Source organism: Antedon bifida, chromosome 5 (genome assembly GCF_963402885.1).
Source record: "Antedon bifida chromosome 5, ecAntBifi1.1, whole genome shotgun sequence".
NCBI lineage: Eukaryota > Metazoa > Echinodermata > Crinoidea > Comatulida > Antedonidae > Antedon > Antedon bifida.
The window spans coordinates 23,304,045-23,318,416 of NC_136230.1; the positions used below are offsets into that span (position 1 = coordinate 23,304,045).

General features: G+C 33.9%; 1 protein-coding gene across 1 annotated transcript in view; it reads right to left on the reverse strand.

Annotated features, from left to right (window-relative positions):
* Positions 1 to 14,372, reverse strand: part of LOC144843215 (caspase-7-like) — a 65,958-nt gene that overhangs the window by 49,834 nt on the left and 1,752 nt on the right. The window lies entirely within an intron of this gene.

The following is a 14,372-nucleotide window of genomic DNA, read 5'->3' on the forward strand; positions in this document are numbered from 1 at the left end:
TTCCTTAACAGTTGATTTTGGATTTCGACGCACGTATAGGTGGATATTTACTGTTGCTGATGTGCCTAATGCGATTATTGGGGCCGACTTTTTACGACGTTTTGGTTTAATTGTGGACTTAAAAAATCGCAAGCTTTTCGATGCTACTACTAGTATCAGTGTCAAGGGAATAGAATGTACCCTAGCATCACTTAGTCCGGTCTTTCCGACCCCAAAAGTAAATCCTCGTTTTCAGGAAATATTAAACAAATATAAAACGATTACCAAACCATGTTTTCGTAATGGAAGCGTGAAACATAACGTTACACATCAGATAAATACAAATGGGTTGCCGGTTTGTGCCAGACCTCGCCGACTGTCTTCTGAGAAATTGAAAATTGCACGGGCTGAATTTGATCATATGTTACAATTAGGAATTATACGGCCCTCAGATAGTAACTGGTCGTCGCCGCTACACATGGTGCCTAAAGGAACAACAGGTGATTGGAGGCCATGTGGGGACTACCGAGCGTTAAATAATGTGACTGTTCCAGACATGTACCCCATCCCTCACATTCATGACTTTACCGCGACTCTCGCGGGATGCAAGATTTTTTCTAAGATAGATTTGGTACGTGCATATCATCAAATACCCGTCGATCCTAAAGACATTTCAAAAACCGCTATTACTACGCCGTTTGGCATGTTCGAGTTCTTAAGAATGCCATTTGGTCTTCGAAATGCGGCACAGTCATTTCAGCGTTTTATTGACCAGGTGTTGCGGGGTATGAATTTCGTCTATGCTTACATTGATGACTTACTTATTGCCAGCATGGATACTGCTGAACATGAATTGCATCTTCAGGCACTTTTTAAACGTCTCGATGAATTTGGTATCATTGTTAATCCGTCCAAGTGTGTATGGGGTGTGTCTTCACTACAATTTTTAGGTCATCAAATTAACGAGTTTGGGATACAGCCATTGCGTTCCAAGGTTGAGGCGATTGAACAGTTTCCAGTACCAGATACTGTGCGTAAGTTACGTGAGTTTCTGGGATTAATTAATTTCTACAGACGGTTTATACCTAGATGTTCGGATTTGATTCATCCATTAACCGATTTACTTGTCGGTAAACCTAAAAAGGCCATTGAACTATCTCCGACGGAACTTGAATCGTTCACCAAGGTCAAGTATGCACTTGTCGAGGCAACTCTTCTAGAACATCCACATCCTGACGCTGCATTGTGTTTAATGGTAGATGCGTCCAATTGCGCTGTAGGTGGTGTGTTGCAACAAATGGTAGCAGATATTTGGCATCCAATTGCATTTTTTTCCCGACGTCTAAATCCGGTTGAAAGGAGATATAGTACTTTTGGACGGGAATTACTAGCTACCTATCTTGCAGTTAAGCATTTTCGCCACGTTTTAGAAGCTAGAACATTTTATATCTTAACTGACCATAAACCTTTAACACACGCATTACGTTCCAGCGCAGATCGATATTCGCCGCGAGAGATACGTCACTTGGACTACGTCTCACAGTTTACCACGGACATTCGCCACGTCAAGGGTAGCGAGAATACCGTAGCAGACGCACTGTCACGTATGGACTTGAATGCAGTGTCTGCTTCATCGGAGCTTTCTATTGATTATGACGTCATGGCTAGGCACCAGCAAAAAGATGCGGAGTTGCTCGAACATCAGCATAAGTCTGTTTTCAAGTTGAGAGACGTACCGATAGCGACTAGCGGCGGTACTATTGTATGCGACGTCACTACTGGTAATCATAGACCATTCGTGCCCAAAGGTATGCGTAGGTTAGTGTTTGACTCTTTGCATTCACTTTCTCATCCAGGGATTCGAGCTTCACTAAAATTAATCGCTTCACGGTATGTTTGGCCTGGTATGAACAGTGAGGTGCGGACATGGGCTAAGTGTTGTTTAAAATGCCAGAAGAATAAGGTTCATCGCCACACTGTAACACCATTAGGTACGTTTGCGACGCCCGACATAAGATTCGACCACGTCCACATAGACTTGGTAGGACCACTACCTTCATCGGATGGTTATACTTACCTACTTACATGTATCGATCGCTTTACAAGATGGCCAGAGGCCATATCAATCACCAATATTACCGCTGAAACTGTAGCCAAAGCGTTTGTCACTGTTTGGGTATCCAGATTCGGCGCGCCATCCACCATCACTACAGACCGTGGTCGTCAGTTCGAATCGGCACTATTCACCGCCCTATCTAACATGTTGGGCACAAAACGCATTCGAACAACATCTTACCATCCTATGTCAAATGGATTAGTTGAACGATTTCACCGCCAACTAAAGGTTTCGCTTAAGGCTCAAGATGATCCTCAGAAGTGGAGTGAAACTTTACCTCTAGTTCTTCTTGGTCTCCGGACAGCGGTCAAAGTTGATTTAGGCTGTTCTTCATCGGAACTTGTGTATGGAGCAACCCTGAAACTCCCAGGGCAGTTTGTCGCGCCTACTGATATCGCCTCACATGAACCTGCGGATTACGTACATAGATTACAAAGACACATGCAGAATATTCGACCAGTGCCAACACGATCTAATCAACGCACCGCACAAATCCATGACGATTTACGTGAATGTACTCACGTGTTTGTTCGTTGCGATAGCGTAAAGAAACCTCTTCAGTCTCCTTACAATGGGCCATTTAAAGTTTTAAACAGAACTGACAAATACTTTGTTTTGAGCATCGCAGGTAAACATGAAACTGTTAGTTTGGACAGACTAAAAGTCGCCTATGTAAATAATGGTAAAGCTATTAACAACTTTCCGGAATCGTCAAGGCAACCGGAAGCAGGGCCTTCCTCAACCGCAAGTGCTATTCCAGTCGCACCTCCGCCACGGCAAACGCGTAGCGGACGACATGTACACTGGCCACGTAAGCTTGCAGATTATGATTGCGGTTGAAGAAATTCTGTTATTTTATTGTGCTGGAAGTTTTATACTAGAAACATTTTTTTTGTATTCATCGCTCGCTAACATTTCATTTGCGATCTAGAGGGGAGCTGATGTAGAGGCAATTTGCATATGTGTTAGCAGGTGTAACGAATGGCATGCAAACCTTTTTTATTCTTTGTCTCTCTCTCAACTACCGACCGTCGAACAAGCAGGACGTATTTGTTTCACTTACTACCGTTGTTTGTTAACTCAAGAAACTTTGCGTATTCTGTACATGTACAGTAGAAACTATATTATCGGAATATATTATGTGTATATAATTACGGAGCCAAGTATAAGAAGCTACTAATGATATTTGGACCCAATGCATGCTCTCACAACACAGTGTAGTGGGTAAGTTGGATCTCACTAAAGATATTTTGATAGAAACAGAGTTTGTTCTACAGCGCGGACTCTGGTCTGGTTATTCTATTTATACGAGGTGATAAGTTCCGTGTATATTTATGCAACTAGAACGATGCTGGTTTGGAGCAGCATATTGCAACTTAAAATGTCGAAAACAATTGAAAAATATAACAATTGGTGTATATAATACATAAGATTGAAGATAGTATTTAAAACTAAAGACACATGAACTTGCGTCGAACCGATATCAATCTACCTTTCCACAATCTGATGCGAACCTTGGTGTTCCTGGATATCAAGTCAACATAAAGTTTTGTTGATGGACCTATAAATTAGGTCAAGTACCAACCCCAATCATGCTTCCATTAAACCACAATTCATTGCGATGTTTTCAGTATTAATTATTTTTCTTACTGTTGCTGACGCAGTCAAGCTAAAACTAACAGCAACAATGATTATGTTCGTTGCTGTTTGCAGCAACAACACATTTAAGCAGCAAAAAGGCCATTTTTATGTTAGACCTTTCAGAGATTGTGTAAATAATTGGTGATTACAAACACTGTAAACATCTATTACATTATTAACATTAATAACAATTATATTACATTTTAGTCCTACCTTTTTTTTTCATAATTATTTGAAAATGTGAAATTCACCTGTATAAATCCACCTCAACCAGCGGTTCTTGTGACATGAATTGAGAACCAACGTTTAAAGCTTTCCAGACACATATATTATTTTTTAAAACACTACTCATAAAGACGGAGTTAACAATAAAGAGGACTTTTAGTTTATATCTGATGTTGACTTTAATAGAACTCTATGTATAGTTGTTAATGTTGTAATTATTTAAATCTGTTATTAGTGTGATAGTTGTATATCTAGTTCACTATACTGGTATTTCATAACATTTTTATATTACGTCTTTCTAGTGGGACTATGCTTATTTTGAAGCAGAAACGCCCAAAGAGGTACGGTAACCAAAAAAATGTTAAAATGAGGAGGTAGGTAATGGTGGAGACTAACTAACTAAAAGTGTATCGACTACAACGATTCCCAACAACATGTCAATTGAATGTTTTAATTTCCTAATGCCTACTTTCAATCTTGTAAAATTATTTACTGCCGATTTAAATGTACAATTACAGTAAATATACCACGAATACGGTAAATAATAAAATCTTATTTGGATTACTTTACCTTTTTATTTGTAAAATATCAAGTGTGGTTGGTAAATATGTGTTTTCCTTCCTCGTAGTTTACGATAATAGGCCCAAGTGATGATAATGAATAATTCGCGCCATAATATGCAATACAATGGTGATAACTCAATACATTATGTATGCATGATGAATTACGTTGAATTAACTTTTCCGTCTTTTTTGTGATGCTCCATTTTTTATAAGTAGGCCTATATGCTATCCCATTTTCATTCACTAGATACAACTGTACTATCATGTATGTGATTGTCTCATTATAATAACCACAAAAAAGGAAGAAAAAAAAAGTAAAGTAATAAAATTTCTTCCATTAATGCCACTTATTATATTGTGCAATGGTCCCTAAATACATATCTCAATAATAGGCTCTAGTCTCAGCTAATAATAATATATGCGTTGGCAACGTTTACGAAAACATTATGTCATTTGAAATTATAAATTTGAAACATGATTTGTAGGCCTACTGAATTTTCTACATTGGGTTATATATTAAGACATTTAACTTGAGATGTTAATAAAAAATGCATTATGACAGTTTTGAGTGATCTGTAACACAACATTCAGCTCCAATATACAGAATAGATGTATATTTAACACTACTATCGAATGGTTATTATTTTATTTATTTAGTAAGAATCAAGATGAACACCTACGAGAGCTACTTAGGTAGTGCATTGTTTCTCTCTTTTTATAAAAATTTACCATAAAACGTACATATCTAAGACAAGGAATGACCTGGTTTAATGTTTTTAAACTAATATTATTATATGCATTATTTTTACAAAACGTCAAAAATTGTAGGAAATGGGTCCTTAATATGTTAATAATTAAATCGTAAAAACTAGTCAAAGGATAATACGAAGACGCTGACTCTACTGTAGTTTTATATTTTTAAGTCTATCATCTTCGAAGATGTTCCATCTAGACGTGTCTGGACAAACATTATTTTAAACAGTGAATTATATTATATCATATCAATCATGTGAAAAAAAACCCATTTTGTTGCATTTCTAGTTCATGTACTTTTGTAAGTTTACATGATTTTATTTCTCTTGTAGGAATGTGTTTCGCAATTCTTAGTGAACCACTGCTCCTTGCCAATGCATTCGTCCACATAGAGGCTATAACTAACAGCGCGATTAGCAATACCACCACCATAAATGCCGTCATTTGAATTTCTTCTTTTTGAAAGTAAGGTAAGTAATCGCTGCTCGCTATGGTGATCGGAGTGTGCAAACATCCATCGGTTTAAAAAGTAAATAGAATAACAATACCATAATAGAGGTGTGTGGAATAAATATTTGTTTCATTTACAAAAACAGTTCAATTGATGTTAGTATGCTATGTCATGAAATATGGACAAAGTATATGTATTTGAATGACATTCTATAGGCCTACATTTTATATTATGGTATACATTGTGTATAACTAGATGGTACGCTCGCTTCGCTCGCGTACCATCTAGGTCGTGCCCACAAAATGGTTCTCGAATACACAGTAATTTCAATGTAAAAAACTGGCGATTTAAAATATACGTGATAAATAGGTCGTGCCCACAGATCTCGAATACACAGTAATTTTAATGTAAAAAACTGGCGATTTAAAATGTACGTAATAAACAGACACGGTGATTTATGTAGCCAACTGAAATTAGTACCCTGGGAATTACTTGAGTAAACAAACCCAATTTGTGTTTTGTATGTAACATTAGGGTTGAGGGATGTACGACATGTTTTTATGTTTTATAAATAATAAACTACTAAACATTTTCGATTTAATACTTTATTGAAACTGTCACTGTCATAGTCGATTGAAATAGTAAATTACATGTAACGATACACCACAACGACTTTTATAATTTTTGTAATTATTAATTAATTCTATTAAGAAGCAATATTAAAGTTTAATTATGTGTTTAAACAGTACCACCACACTCACAGTAAAAAAATTGTGCTTCAAATGGGACAAAAATAGTTTATGTATTTAATGTCAAAGGTTTTTAATTTATCCCCGAAGGGCACATAAATTTACCTACTTGTGTTATACAAAATGTGGGGAGAGATTGGAATGTTCGATTCATCGCCAAGCAATCCTTTTGTATAAACGTATATTAAATCTATCAAAATAGTATTTTTTAACGAACATCGTCTTCAACATTATGATGCTGTACTCGAGCTGTTCAACCGGTTTTCAGCTATTAAAAACAATTATCGTAGGAGGAGATAGGAAAATGCGAGGCATCCTCGTATTATTGTGTACGGGTATTTTTCAAGATAGACATCCATTAGACAGTGTATACCACGTTCGGAAAACACCCCTATTTGGGGCAAATCGTTGAATCTAAATTCGTTTTAATCGTCAATAACTAATTATCTAACTCAATTTAATTAGTAAACAGGGTTAAATCAGGTGGTTAAAATCAGTACCAAAAGTACGAACCAACTTTCTATACCATCGAGTAAACATTCTAGAAGTAACGCACGATTTATCGAATTTTCCCTTACGTAAATTTATATATAGACTAGATGGTACGCTCGCTTCGCTCGCGTACCATCTAGGCCGTGCCCAAAGATGGTTCTCGAATACATAATAATTTCAGCGTTAAAAAACTGGCTATTTCAAATGTACAATAATGCAGGACAATAATACATGTCGTTTACAGGAACGAATAAATAGACACTGTAATTTATGTACTCAACTAAAATTAGCACCCTGGGAATTACTTCCGAAAGAGAAACTTGTCACAAAATGAGACCAATTGTTTAAGTCAAATTTAAACAAACTTAATTTGTGTTTTGTATGTAACAATATGGTTGAGGGATGGGGAAGAGGATGGGTGCAAAGAGGAACAATTTTTAAATATATTCTTTATCCATTTAGTAACGAAATATTAATTGTTTTCATGTTTTACAAATAATATACCACTAAACACAGTAAAACATTGCGATGTAATACTTTGTTGAAACTATCACCGTCCTAGTCGATTGAAATAGTACAGTACATGTAACGATACACTACGACGTATATATGTTTATATAATGTTAAACAATTTGTGAAAACCACCTCTATTCGGGGCAAATCATAAATTCGATTTAATCGTTAATAAATATTAAATTATCTAACTCAACTTAATTAGTAGGCCTAATGGTTTTCAATTGTTTCTAGAGCCAATTCATACTTAAGTTGGTTCCTACCCTACCTACCAAAGTTGTTGTTGATCCCTCGTACCACCGTAGGCCTATCCTCTACTGGCTTTACAACTCTACTCATGCCAGTGAGGGAAGGGTGATGATGTGGGTGGTTTAACTGCAATAATAAAGATTTGTACATAATATACGGCGACTGAAAACGCTAGCTCATTATCCGTTAAAAAAAATCTATATCCAACCTCTATACAGGTCACGCTTGAGGTTATTTGTTGTCTGTTTAGTACTCTATTTACATCTGGTAGCCTACTTTATTTGAAAAAAAAATTAACAACATTCTCTATCATGCTTATCTAACAAATTAACTATACCAATTTATCAATATATCAAATCAGCTGATATGACACAAGGCACTAATATTAAATAGGCCACAAAAAAAAAATTTTGTATCCATCAATAACGTTGAATGAATAGTCAATATAATACAAAAGCATCATATAAAATTATTTCCAACCGGTGGGTACTGCTCTATCTAGAGGTTGCCCACTTGCGCACAGAAAAATTAAAGTGTGCCTAACAATACCATATACATGGCTGCAGTCGCGTGCACGTGACAAATTTGAGTTAGAGTTTACCGACCGACCAACCGACCAACATATTGAGCTTTAGAGATTGAGCTTTAGAGTCACGTTTGCACGCGATTAAAAATAATGTATTTGTTGTTGAACCTTCATTCCTTCGGACTCATTACATCGAACGCCTTTCGTCAATATTGCGTAAAGTAGTCATAAATTATAAACAATCGTATATGTTAGAATGAATAATTTCGACGAAACCTTCTGCCCTAGACAAAATGGCAGAAGTAGCTTGGAGGTATACCAATTGAAGTAAAGTGTATAACGTTATAAAGGGTACGTATTGTTTACAGTAGCTCTACAATCTATTGAAATCAACTATTCAGCGTAGCTAGAAAATATTGAAAAGATTTTGAAAACGGTGGTAGATATGCAAATACGCAAATTTTACAAATTGCGCATAACATGTTCATCATTCCAATCCGATTTAGCTAGATAAGCATTCATTACTTTTTTAACACACAATCCTTTTTAATTCACCATAGCATCCATAGCAACTTCTCTCCCCCACCCCCATCATCTTTAGTTGCTACTTATTTATCAGCAATATACAGTAGGATTCAAATCGATACCGTTTCTATTAACACCTCATCCTGTATATCAAGGTCAATTTAAAAACGGGTTTCGTTCATGATAATGCTGGAGAATACTGACTACGCGCAATTGTGCTAGCATTATTGTGGAATTCTTATTTATCAAGACATTGTTGGGGTTATGTTAAAGCATTTGTGTAACATTAGTAACACTTTTATGGTAACTATTTACGAATTTCTATAAATAATAGTAAATGTTTACTTTTTTTGTTTTTTTAAATATCAACTATTTCGTTGGAATGTATTCCACTTCGTTCCGTTAAAGAATAATACAATGACAGAGTAATGGGGGAAATATGACAAAGCCATCGTTTTGTATGCTTTAATAACGTTGAATAAAAGCATATATAAAAACCGGTGGGTAAAACTGCTCTCATGCCTAGAAGTTGACATGGGCACTAGAATAATCAAAATGTATTATTATCTACCGTAGCGGTATAGGTTCAGACGCATTATATCAAACGTTGTACGTCGGTATCCGTTGACGTTCCTTTCAATCATTTATTTGTTTGATCACAATCAATTTCAATAACAATAATTATCAACAAAACAAAAAAATTTAAATAAAAAGATCACAAGAAATACACAAGAAATGGGAGTTAAATGGTATACAATATACATTAAAAGCAGAACAACATTGGATAAATGTACTGTATACAGTTCACGCTTGAGGTTAGTACCATTTACTTCTGGTAGGCTTACTTTATTTGAAAAACAAAATAACTATACTAAATTATTAATATATCAGACCAGCATCAGAACACAACGCACTAATATTATAAATAGGCCAAAAAACAAACAAATTGTAAGAGACGCCAGACCTTATAACAATTATAAATCCTGCATGTTTTTTGATATTTTGATAGAAACAGAGTTTGTTCTACATAGCGGACTCTACCATTATTTTATTATAAAAAAGTGCACTGGCTATTCTATTTATACGGGGTGATAAGATCCGTGTATATTTATGCAACTAGAACGATACTAGTTTGGAGCAGCATTGCAACATAAAATGTCGAAAACAATTGGAAAATATAACAATTGGTGTATATAATACATAATATTTATTCAATAGAAGATAGTATCTAAAACTGAAGCCACATGAACTTCCGTCGAACCGATATCAGTCTACCTTTCCACAATCTGATGCGAACCTTGGTGTTCCTGGATATCAAGTAAATCTAAAGTTTTGTTTGATGGACCTATAAATTAGGTCAAATACCTTTTCACCAACCCCGATCATGCTTCCATTTTAGGCCTACCTTCGTTTTTGTTCCTTTGTTTGTTCCTGTAAGAATATATTCTACTTCTACTAGTCTATGAAACGACAAAGATAAAAAATTGAAAGTGTTCCATTGAGTTGATTTTAATGAAATTTTGCATAATAATAGAACAATAGTTAATTAAAGAAGGTGCGAAGTTTCATTGAAATAAAACAATTAGAATACCATTTTGCTAAGGCGTAAACTTACACGACCTGTTTATTTTTTTGTTGTTGTGATTTCCTCTTACTTAACTTTAAAAGCATTTTTCTCAAAACACTGATTGTAACAACCAAAACTTTAGACTGAGATATCTCTGGAAGCAGAAATGGTATCAAGATAATTTTTTTCAGAATTTTAAAACTTGGATTATGTAGTTTCAGTATTTGTGGAAATCTCAATTTTGAAAATTGCGACTTATGTCTGGTTTCCCTTGCAGATGCCACTTATAGTGTGAAAAGGAGAATTTAGGTGATAAATCGAAGATACAGTATAATGGTGCGAAACTGCAGTAGCGCCATCATAAGGATCGACCACATTGACCACACCGTAAACGTCTTTTTAGCATTCCATTGTCCATTTTGAAAGTAACGTTGTCGAAAAAAACAAAAAGAATTCACGCAACTTGCAAATCTGCATGCATATTTTTCCTTCGTTGGCAGAACACAATTTAACGTTACTGAACACACACATAACAAAATGGAAAACAAACGATGAAAAACAAGTGTGTACAATAACCCTATTCACTTTATTATCTTGGTAAGTTCTTTGAGATATTCGGGACACTGCTTTATCAATGTCTCAGGATGTAGAATATAAACATAGGAGAGGGTCAGGTAGCTATGTAAAATAACAATTAGCACAGTTCTATGAATATATCATCTAGTCTATTCCATGTTAGCAGGTAATTTCATGATTTCTGTCTTAATTCTAAATATGTGCATTGTAATCTAAAAGTATTGGTAACTATTTACCATTGATAATTCAACATTATAACGCTTGCAGTATTTATACAATATACAGTACTTCTTTTGTTTACCATGATGGGTATATGTTACCCCTTTTTGATTATGGAATTGGTCAAGTAACTTTTAACTTTTGTGGAACTTCATCTCTCATTTAATTGTTCCATAGGTAAGGACCATGTCAATTTTTCTCATAATTTATATATTAATTTTAGTATAAACAGAATGTCTGTAACTGTGTTTTAGATGTGTCTAAATAGATTATTTACATCCCGATTTATCATTAGTCGATTGATTGTAGTGTTTTTGTTTCATTTAAATTTTAGTTTCCATTATAACTGTGTTGTTTGTAGGCCTAAACGTTTTAGACACAACGCAATGTAATCTAAACTATATGGTCATGTATGAAATTGTATTGAGATAATGATCTCTCATTGATTGTTCCACAGGACTACATGTTGAATAAACACATTGTTATTCTTTAAAATTGAGACGTGTATTGTGTGAGCATCACCGCAATATATAATGAGGTGGTGTGTGTAACAGTCGATTACACAGGCAATGACAAAGCTATCATGAAATTGGAATTTTCGACTGGGATGCGATTAAATACAGTAATATTTGTTTTAAATATATGTGATTCTCCTCAGCCAGCGGTTCATAAATTGAGAAGCATCATCCATGCATATTTTAAAAACACTACCCAAAGAGGTTGGTTAGCATTACTAGAGGAATTTTAGTTTTTTCTCTGAACTCTATTTATAATCAATGTTGTAATGGTTTAAAGCTGTTATTTGGTGTGATAGTGTTATACCTAGTTAATAGTTCCCTACTGTAACATGTTTGCGTCTTTCTAGTAGGTATTAAAGAAGACAAGCTCAAAGAGGTAATAGTAATAAATCAAATCACAATTTCAAATAAAGATGTAATGATAGAGACTAATTAAAAGTGTATCGACTACAACGATCCCCCAACTACGTGTCAATGTTTTAATGCCTACTTTAAATCTTGTAAAATTATTTACTGCCGATTTATATGTACAATTACAGTAACTATTATCACGAATAACTAATAAAATCTTGTTAGGGTTACTTTACCTTTATTCTTAAATAAAAAAAACGTTTCGTTGATATAAGTAGGTGTATTTCATTCCTCGTTTACAATAATAGGCCCAAGAGGCGATAATGAATAGGGCTAATTCGCGCCATAATATGCAATACAATGCAGAGAACTCAATAAATTATTGTGTATGCATGAAATACGTTGAATAACTTTTCCGGCCTATATTGTGATGCTCAATTTTGCTTTATTATTCACTATAAAGTCTATGCCTATACCAATTATACTTTCAGTTATATTATTAAAGTAGTAAGTATAGTACAATTTACTAGGATAAAATGCATAAGTTATTTGATTAATTGTCTCATTTAATACACACATACAACATAAACATAATAGGCATTGTTTTTTCTTTGTTTTTATTTTGTTTATAAAAATTGCCCCTATTAATGCACCTTCTTACTGTATTTTACGATGGTCCCTAAATACATATCTCAATAGCAGACCTCTCCTAGATCTAATTTGCTTCGCATGTTTGGCAAACCCATTGGGCTAATCTAGTCTGCCACTCTATACAGACAGGGGAAAATGGCAAAGGCTTTTATCAGAAAATCTCCAGCTCATGGATTACAATAAACAGCAACGCAGTCATGTTCAGTCTGTGCAGCTGAAAAGAGGCAATACAAAGGTTACTTGGTCAATAGTTATCTAAACAATGTTTTCTCTCTTTGTGATGTTATTGATGAGACGATAAATGAACAAGATATTGTTTTTTATTTAAAATTGCCTTAAGGCCCGTTTACACTAGGACGATAACGATCGGCGTTTTCTTACACAAAACAAAATAATTTAGAAAGGTTTTCGTTCTAGAATTATAGAATACTCATTTATGCTGTCTTTGATAAAAATAATATTTTAAAAAATCCAATCAAATGACGTCATGATCAATAAAACCAAAAAAAGCGTCTATTAATTCGTAATTAAGAAATAAATATGCTAAAAAAATGAATATGCTAAGATATAATTATGTTAATAAATGAATGCTAAAATGTGAATATGCTAAAAAATGAATTGTGTTAAAAAATGTATGCTAAAATTATTATGTTAAGAAATGAATATGCTGGTACAGTACTAGAATAGGCCTATGAATTGTGTTAAGAAATGAATATGCTGTAGCCTACAGTTAGGCCTATGAATTGTGTTAAGAAATGAATATGCTGTACAGTACTAGAATAGGCCTATGAATTGTGTTAAGAAATGAATTTGCCAAAATATGAATTGTGTTAAGAAATGACTACAATTATTATGTTAAGAAATGAGTATGCTTAAGAAATGAATATGCTGAATATGATTATGTTAAGAAATGAATATGCTGAATATGATTATGTTAAGAAATGACTATGCTGAATATGATTATGTTAAGAAATGAATATGCTGAATATGATTATGTTAAGAAATGAATATGCTGAATATGATTATGTTAAGAAATGAATATGCTGAATATGATTATGTTAAGAAATGAATATGCTGAATATGATTGTGTTAAGAAATGAATATGCTGAATATGATTATGTTAAGAAATGAATATGCTGAATATGATTATGTTAAGAAATGAATATGCTGAATATGATTATGTTAAGAAATGAATATGCTGAATATGATTGTGTTAAGAAATGAATATGCTGAATATGATTATGTTAAGAAATGAATGCTAAAATGATTATGTTAAGTAATGAATTGTGTTAAGAAATGAATATGTTTAAGAAAATGAATACACTGAGAAATTAATACGCTAAGTAAATGTGTTAAGAACTTAACATTTAGAGAGATGTGCTATGTTATAGAAAAAAATCATGAAAAATAAAGATTTTTAAAATCGGACTTTGAATAGGCCATTTTGCAGTTTTAATGAGGTTGTTCACTTCCATAAGAAAAAAAACGGGGGAAAAAATTATTTCACCTATAAAAAGACAAAATAAACAGTTAAATTACCCAAAAACTCATTGTCTTCCAGACAATTTGACCATTTTGTGCTTTAAATTACATTTTTCTCAGGTAAATACATTTTTTTCAGACCCAATTTTTTGTGAGAGTGAATAACTATTATGTGACATTAAAATAACATATTCAACAAAAAAATTAAAAAAAATATTTTTTTAGG